This window comes from Rhinolophus sinicus, chromosome 18 (genome assembly GCF_057876585.1).
Source record: "Rhinolophus sinicus isolate RSI-liver-muscle chromosome 18, RSI-T2T, whole genome shotgun sequence".
In the NCBI taxonomy this organism is placed as follows: Eukaryota; Metazoa; Chordata; class Mammalia; order Chiroptera; family Rhinolophidae; genus Rhinolophus; species Rhinolophus sinicus.
This window is the reverse complement of record NC_142518.1, coordinates 100,879,005-100,888,080: the sequence shown is the minus strand read 5'-3', so window position 1 is coordinate 100,888,080 and position 9,076 is coordinate 100,879,005. Positions and strand designations below refer to the sequence as shown.

Genomic DNA, 9,076 nt, shown 5'->3' with positions numbered 1-9,076 from the left:
TCAAGGTGTGTGGATAATAATTGAGGAAGAGATAGGTGCCTTGTCCATCTCCCAACACCTTGAAACTGCATTAGCTCCAGGAACCATAGTACAAGTCTGAGGAAAGGGGGACCCAGGACTGACGATTTTTATTCGTTCACTCATTCGTTCTGCAGATGAGCAGAATAGAGGCTAAGCAGGGTGTGGGGACAGAGCCCCAGAAAGTAGTTTACAGGCTCTTGGCCTCACGTGGAAGGGTGCTGGCTCGGGTGGTGGATAGCCGTCGGCTGTGGCTGATTGGCCATCGGCTGTGGCCGGTTAGCCGATTGGCCGCTGGTATAACTGCTGTGGCTACGAAGGATTGTCGAGGAGCCGAGCAGAGCCGAGCAGAGCCGAAGAGAGCGGAAGAGGAGAGCCGAGGAATGTCGAGGAGAGTGGAGGAGGAGTCGTCTGGTCGGTAGGTTGGCGGAAAGGCGGACGGCAGGTCGCACGTCCGGTGGGCCCAGCCTCCAGTGAGACCATAGTGGTATGACTCCCCTACCTATGGCTCCGTGGGTGTTCCTTTTTGGCCTCACCATATCCTGCGTTCTTATGTGGGGAGCGGGAGCAAAGACCCCACAGGCCGCCCCGCCTGAAAGATGGCGTAGCGAGCAGGGTCTCCCGCACGACACAGGGTCAGAAATTGAATTTAATTAGAAATTTTAAATGTATTTATTGAGCACCCCCCCCCCTTGCATTTGCTGATTTCCTTAACAGCTGCCTTTCATGTTATTTTTAAAGCATTATCTCTTTCATCCTGCACTGTCAATGTCTACCTAATTGGATTTTCTAGATAACTGCAATTTACTCATTTACGCATTAAAACTTTTCCTCTAGTCTAGATTATTGCAGGTGGGAGTCTTTTATATTTTGTTGCACTCTTGTCTGCAAAAGGCACAGAGTACCACCTCACCTTCTCTTGATGACACTGGGTCGTCATGGATATCCAGTACAGTGCCCGGCAAGAAGTACAGTGGTGCCCACATTTGGGCACCTCCACACTGCTTGGCTTTAAGGGGATACCGGCTTTTTTTTAAATAAATTTTATTGGGGAATATTGGGGAACCGTGTGTTTCTCCAGGGCTCATCAGCTCCAAGTTGTTCTTCACTCTAGTGGAGGGCGCAGCTCAACTCCAAATCCAGTCACCATTTTCAATCTTTAGTTGCAGGGGGCACAGCCCACCATCCCACACAGGAACTGAACCGGCAACCTTGTTGTTGAGAGCTCGCGCTCTAACTGAGCCATCAGGCCACCCCTCCAGAAGCTCAGCAGTAGCACGTTGTCTTCAATCTAGTTGTGGAGGGCGCAGCTCACTGGCCCATGTGGGAATCGAACCGGCAACCCTGTTTGTCAGAGCTCACGCTCTAACCAATTGAGCCATCTGGCCGCCCCCCGGCTTTCTTTCCACAGTCGTCCTGGCACCTCCCTTGCTCTCATTGTCGATTATTATTACTTCTTATGACATTCATAGCATATTTGCTTCCTTTTCCTTTTTTTATCTTAATAGTAGTTTACTTTTTTTGTATTTTTTTCAATTACAGTTGACATTCATTATTATATTAGTTTCAGGTACGAAGTGATTCACCCGATAAGTCTAGTAACAAATATGGAACTTGTCATGAATTTGTGTGTCATATTTGCGTGGGGGCCATGCTAGTCGTCTCTGTATCGTTCCAGTTTTAATATCACTTTGTAAGCGGGCATGTGCCGCCCAAGCAAGTACGTCTGCTTTCTTCCTCTTCTCCCACTGATTGCTTTTTAAATTAGGACATGTAACTGACTAAAAATCCAGATGAATACGTGTGTGAGAACTGGGTATGTGCTGATCTTGGGCTGTACCGAGCTCTCAGGGCGGGTGCCCGCTCCTTCCCACCCTAGAGCCTCAGGAATCACATAAAAAGCCTGGTTCAAGACATTCCTCCAGGCCTGTCCTACCTGCTTTCTGTGCTGAGCCTCTCATGCGTTAAATTCCACACAGCTAGAACTTGCCTTCCCATCTGTCTTCCCCTTTTGTGGAAACTCCACAGGACACTGCTACTCTTTTTTGCTTACACCTCCATGCTCCACAGCCCAACAACCTAGGCCGTCCCGGGCTCCCAGGGTGCTGCTGACCGGTCCCTGTAGCTTGCCCTTCTCTTCAGTGAGGAAGATGAGAGACTGCTTTTGAAACGATGAAGGGAAGGCTCTGAGTGGGGAGCCCCTGAGGATTTTTTTTTATTAGTTTCAGGTGCACAAGACAAAGTAATACTGAGATGTTTATCATTTATATCCCCTGAGGATTTTTCTGAAGAAAGTTTATGGACTTGAAAGCACATATTGTGCCAAAGTCTACATGAAAGTCTGTAAACTTTATTCAGAAAAATCCTCAGAAACATTCTGATCTTCAGTGTGTTTGAGATAGTTAATATCTTCGCCTCATAAGTGATTTCCAAAGAGTCATTGGACACAGAACTTTATGATTTGCTGAATTCAGGTGTGGCAATGGGTTCTTATAGTATTCAATATACAGCATGATGTAAGAGAAAGTATCAAAAACGGGGATCTGAGTTCAAGTTTTAGCTCAGCCACATACGGGTCATATGACCTTGGGCAAGTCAATCTCCCAGTGATCTAATCTGTAAAATGGGGGTAACGTATCTACCCTGCAGTGTCGAGAGGTTTATATGAGATCATGCATGTAAACACCTAGTACAGATGCTAACGTTAGCACATACTAGGTACTAAGAAATTGTAAAACATCTTAACATTTTGCATACAATGAGAAGTAAACGAAAGCATAGAATGAGAAGTAAATGAAAGCAAGGAAACTTTGGAAACGCATTCAATTCAACACCCTAATTTTACATAGAAGAAAACTGAGGTACAAAGAAGGGGAAGTGAGATATACAGAGTCACACAACCAATTAACTGCAGAGACAGGACCAGATGCCATATCTCTGGAAATAGGAAACCAATACATTTTTCTCTTTTCAAATACTTCCAATGTTTTGAGTTTCTATAATTGGCAATTGTTAGACAACTTTTCCATTTTTCCCTTCCACCTACTGGACTGCATTTTGCCTCTTTTAGCAACACAAAACAAGATGACTCTTTTGACAAGACAGCCTCTCACGTATCTCAGAATTGCTCTCATGTTCATCCACCGCTTTTCCAGGATACCTAGCATCCCCAATGCTGTCAACTGATCCTTTGCATGACAGGCTTTCCAGAACCATCACCATCCCGGTCATCTGTCTCTGACTAGACTCCCATTCATCAATGTCCCTCCTAAAAGGTGGCGCTGAAAACAGTGTACAGTGTTGCAGCTATACGGAAGAACAATTACTTTCCTTGAGCTTTTAACTCTGTTTCCATTGCAGTGACCAAGGACTGCATTTGCTTTCTTTATCAGCCATATCATGCTGTTGGCCCAGATATTTCACGTACACTGTTGCCAAGCCATGAGTCCCTGTATTGGTTTCCTAGGGCTGGCATAACAACTTACTAACTATAGACTTCCTGGCTTCAAACAACAGAAAATTATTCTCTCATAGTGCTGGAGGCTAGAAGTCTGAAATCAAGGTATCAACAGAACCACACCCACTCAGAAGGCTCTATAGGAATTCTTTCTTGGCTTGTGGTTGTGTTAAGTCTGATCTCTGCCTCCTTTTTCTCTCCCTGTGTCTCTTATAAGAATGCTTGTCATTGGATTTAGAGCCCACTAGGATAATCCAGGGTGACCCCATCTTTAGATCCTTAATGATGTGTGCAAAGACTCTTATGAAATACTGTAACATTCACAGGTTCCAGGGATTATGACAGGGACATATCTTTTTGGAGCCAACATTTGACCCACTATAGCCTATTTGTTGGAACATGAATGCAGGACTTTTTTTCTTTACCCGTGATTTACTTATTGTTGATCCTGCTAGGCCACACCAGCTTGTTTAAAAATTGTATCACAGGGGCGGCTGGATGGCTCAGTTGGTTAAAGAGCAATCTCCGAACAGCAGGGTTGCCGGTTCCATTCCCACATGGGCCAGTGAGCTGCGCCCTCCACAACTAGATTGAAGACAACGAGCTGCTGCTGAGCCTCTGGAGGGTCGGACGGATAGCTCAGTTAGTTAGAGTGCAAGCTCTTAACAACAAGGTTGCCGGTTCAATTCCCACATGGGATGGTGGGCTGCGCCCCCTGCAACTGAAGATTGAAAACGGTGACTGGACTTGGAGCTGAGCTGTGCCCTCTAGTAGATTGAAGGACAATGACTTGGAGCTGATGAGCCTTGGAGAAACACACTGTCCCCTAATATTCCCCAATAAAATTGATTTTAAAAATAAATTGTGGGACGGCCCGGTGGCTCAGGCGGTTGGAGCTCCGTCCTCCTAACTCCGAAGGCTGCCGATTCGATTCCCACATGGGCCAGGGGGCTCTCAACCACAAGGTTGCCAGTTCGATTCCTCGAGTCCCACAAGGGATGGTGGGCAGTGTCCCCTGCAACTAAGATTGAACATGGTACCTTGAGCTGAGCTGCCGCTGAGCTCCCAGATGGCTTGGTTGGAGAGCGTGCTCTCAACCACAAGGTTGCTGGTTCGACTCCCGCAAGGGATGGTGGACTGCGCCCCCTGCAACTAACAATGACAACTGGACCTGGAGCTGAGCTGTGCCCTCCACAACTAAGACTGAAAGGACAACAACTTGACTTGGAAGAAAGTCCTGGAAGTACACACTGTTCCCCAATAAAAAGTTTGTTCCCCTTCCCCAATAAAATCTTTTAAAAATAAATAAATAAATTGTATCACAATAAGAGTACAGTGTTTTGCTGATCTTACATTTACCTGCTACTGTGGAAACTCTAATCACCCATCCAAGTTATCTATCCTGCACACTCGCCTAAGAGCTCTGTCCATATATCTGAAGGTCTCTGTTCCTACTCTGCCTCCCTACAGTGAGGAGTTCACATCCAGAAAGCTGCTGCGAAGGGAGCTTTCCCACCCTGGATCCCACCATGTGATTGATGTTGTGCCCCTACAGGTAGGTGTCACGGGGGAAGCCCTCCCTACGCCTCTTCCATGGTCCCTAAACTATTTCCCTTGTGCTCCCTATGCCTGACATGGATGTCGTATAGTGCCGTCTTTCCCTAGTTGGAGGAGAACCTGGGCCTGATTCCCCATGGGGCCTGAGCCAAAGGATAATCTGAATGATGGAGGCATTTGCACTCTGACCCGGGTTAAGGGCACAGGCTATCTGCTCCCATCGCTCTCTGGACTTCCCTTTTCATATCATTTGTTCAGTAGCTTCCTTCCCTGCTGGTCTGCAGAGTCCACTGAAGGCATTGACTAAGCCAGTCTTGTTCATCACTGTCCTCATTGACCCGTGCATTGGCCACACAGCAGGACCCCTAGTAAATGTTTATTGAGTGAACAAATGCTGAATGACTGGTGGCGCTAGGTCACCTGAGAGAAAGTTGTGAGAGTCACCTCTGTCACCCTATACCTGCTCCATTGTCATCCTGAGGCAGCCCCGCATAGAAGTGAAGTATGTGGACTCGGCCACTCACTGAGCTGGGTGACCTTGAGCATGTCCCGTGTACCACAGGCTCGTCATCTGTAGATTGGAGATGATAACAGTGCGAACCTACATCATGTGGTCGTTGTGTGGGCAAACTACATGTAAAATATTTAGAAAAGTACCTGGCACAAAGTAGGGCCTATTTACATTTGGTCAAATAATTACATCACACATCATTGGAACACATAGTTTCCTCCACTATACTTGTAAGCTCCCTGAGGGCAGGACTCCTGTCTGGGTTTGCTCTCCATATGTTGATCAGTGGCTGGCAGTGTCTAGAAAATTGTATGAGCTCAATGTTTGTTGAATGAACGAACAAATGAACTAATGAACCTTCTGTACTCAAAGTCTTTCACTCTTCTAATAACTAGCCTAATGACTGTCCCTGTACCTTGAAACATCACTTAAGTGACTTCCTTCCCATAGACTCCTCAGCCCCTTTCTCTATCTAGACATACTGCAGTCATCTTGCAGATCTAGACACGCACGCTGCCATACGGATACGTACTCACAATAGCACAATTGCAGGTCTGAGCTGAACTCCCCGATGCAGTAGCTTTTAACCTACTATCCCAATTTGCTGAGATCTTTTACATTTTGATTCTATTAGGTTGGTGCAAGAGTAAGCGCGGTTTTTGCATTTATTTTTAACCCTTTAAACCGCAATTACTTTTGCACCAACCTAATATAATCTCTGGTAATTGTGCTGCCTCCTAGCTCTGTGATATCTGCAGATTGGATAGATTTGCCTTTTAAGATTTGATTCAAGTTACTGATCCAAAATAAATAACTTTGTGTAACTGCAATTCATTGCACAACTCTATATATTGAAAATTGTATACAGGGCAAACCTAAATGTATACTCTTTGCAATAATAGGTCAACAGTCATGAATGAGAAAATTCTAAAAGTAATAACTGCTTTATAAAGATATGGAAGAAAAAAATATATGGAAGATGATAGCTGAATGTAATATGTAAGGTGACAGACATTAGTGATTTATACTACTGAAAAATAGTAAACTCTAGAGTGTAATGCCATTGTAAGATCGAAGTATCAAAACCAAATCTCTGCTGTCAGCTGCCATGAGCTGCCGTGAGCCTGGCCAGCGACCAGCTGGCTCAGCTGGGTAGCTCCTAACACCAGCATGAGTCAGGGAGCTGCGTCCTCCACAACTAGACTGAGAACAACGGCTTGATCTCAGTGTTGGGATGGGGGGAGGGGAGAAGAGGGGGAAAAAATCTCGCGTTTTTAGTACAGTTCAGCAGGATGCGTATTTGTGGAAGAAATTCCACTTAGATTTATCCGATAATTAAACTTATGTGAGCCATCACAGGACAGATGGCTGTGCTATTTGAAACAAATTATAACCTTTAAGGATGAACATGTACTATTGAAATCTAAATATAAATTTGCTTTGAATTTTAATTGAATAGTACTATTGTTTAACAGGTGAAACTGATGTGAAGACTTCAGAATGTTTTTTTAAATGAAGTAAGAATACATCTTAAATGACAAAAATATTAGCAGGTGACGGTTATTTATGCAATTTGTCAATATTTCTGAGAGCTTTTGAAAAACCCTTCCCTGACATTTAAATTATCTGTTCTATTGAATAAATTTTGAACTAGAAAAGGATGACAGATTTTTATCTTGTTTTCTTTCCATGCCTTAAAATTGGCCTGTATATCAAATTCAAATAGCAATGTTAACTTTCTTGTCAATCACTAAAGTATCATCAAAGTGTGTAAGTGCCATTGTGCTCACGGCTGGCATATTTAACACTTCCCCCCACGAACCCTCCTGTTGATTATAAGAAATCTGACCCTGGGGTGGCCAGTTAGCTCAGTTGGTTAGAGAGTGGTGCTAGTAACACCAACGTTGCCAGTTCAATCCCTGCATAGGCCATCATGAGCTGCGCCCTCCTTAAAAAAAAAAAAAAAAGAAAAAAAGGAAAGAAAGAAACCTGACCATTTGATTGAAAGTACTGTCTAATCCAATGTTTTGATTTCAGTGTTGTTGTTTTTTAAATTATTATCCTTGTGGTATTTGTGTATTTGGAATTTTGTTTTTTAAGGAGGGTGCAGCTCACAGCGGCACACACAGGGATCGAACCAGCAACCCTGGTGTTATTAGCGCCACACTCCAACCAACTGAGCTGACCGACCACCCTTGAAATTTTTAACGATGGGGGTATGGAGCAACACATTGTGCAAATGTAATCTGTTAACCTTATTTCTTCATTAGTTCAATATTTGAAACTTAGACATGTTTTTCTTCACACTTATGTAAAAGCTATTGCCAGTGGGAAATGAGTACGCTTTAATGTTTAGTTAAAAAAATATCCAAAATTATAAACAATATGATCTCAAAATAACTGGAGGGAAAATGCCATTTTAACTATGGTGGCCACTGAAGAATACAATTAAGGCTGGGTTTTCCTTTTCTGTTTCTTTATGCTTTTCCACAGCTTATAAATCTTCCACAATGAGCATGCATTACTCTTGTAATATAAATAAATAAATAAATAAATAAATAAATAAATAAATAAATAAATTGAACAGTTATTCTCAAAGATTAAAGTGTAATAAATTTGAACAGTTTACTACTCCCATTTCTTGGGTAAGAGCTTTAACCTGAAGTCCTGTTGTAACTTTGTCAGTGACCCCTTTTAATTTGAATACTGAAATATACGTTGTCAATCCATAAAAGCTGCTCATTTATGCAAAACATGGTGCAAGTGAAGTTCTGTGCAAAAACCAGAGCTGTGATATTTCTGTTCATTTACACTTTCATTTTCAAACGTGGAGTCACTGAGGGATTGCTTGGCTGCAAATTACAGACAGCGATCTGAGTGATGCTCTAACACTAGATCCCAGGGCATTTTCACAGTGGGTGCTTTCTCCAATGTCTTTCTTCCAACCTCCACCTGTCTCTACTCTTCCACTTCTATATCTTCTGTGCAGTGATCAGTGTGGTGATTTCCTTCTAGTGCCATTCTCTGTGCCCTGGGTAGAGAATGTGATGAAACTATGATGATGCCAATAAATGTTCAGAGAGAGTTTGAGAAAAGAGGTGGCAGAAATTCCAATGCATAATCCTAGATGTCCTAAAAGAATAGTCCTAAGATGACAAATTGATGAGTAACTTTGTACTTTTAGTACAAGAAACAAGCCAAAAAGCAAACAGACCCATAAAAGTATTTGTTCAAATGGTGAAAATATGTACCATTTCTGTATTAGAAGAATTTCAGAAAAATGATTTTAGAAAGTTACTTCATTTCAGACAAAAATCCATTTTAGTTGACCTGATGTTTTCCTAATTTAATAAGAGTTTTAGTTTTTCTGGTTATAGTGATATCTATTCAAAGTCAAGAAATACATAATGATATAAATAAAGTCACTTATTTTTTCTGGTTACAGTGATATCTACTCAAAATCAAGAAATACCTAATAATATAAATAAGAAAGTCACTTAACACCCCAACCCCCCCAGCTAACCATATTCTTT

At 42.8% G+C, this 9,076-nt stretch overlaps 1 pseudogene; it reads right to left on the bottom strand.

Annotated features, from left to right (window-relative positions):
- Positions 1 to 1,619: 1,619 nt before the first annotated feature.
- On the bottom strand, positions 1,620 to 1,718 carry LOC141569772 (U6 spliceosomal RNA; annotated as a pseudogene).
- Between the last annotated feature and the right edge of the window lie 7,358 nt (positions 1,719 to 9,076).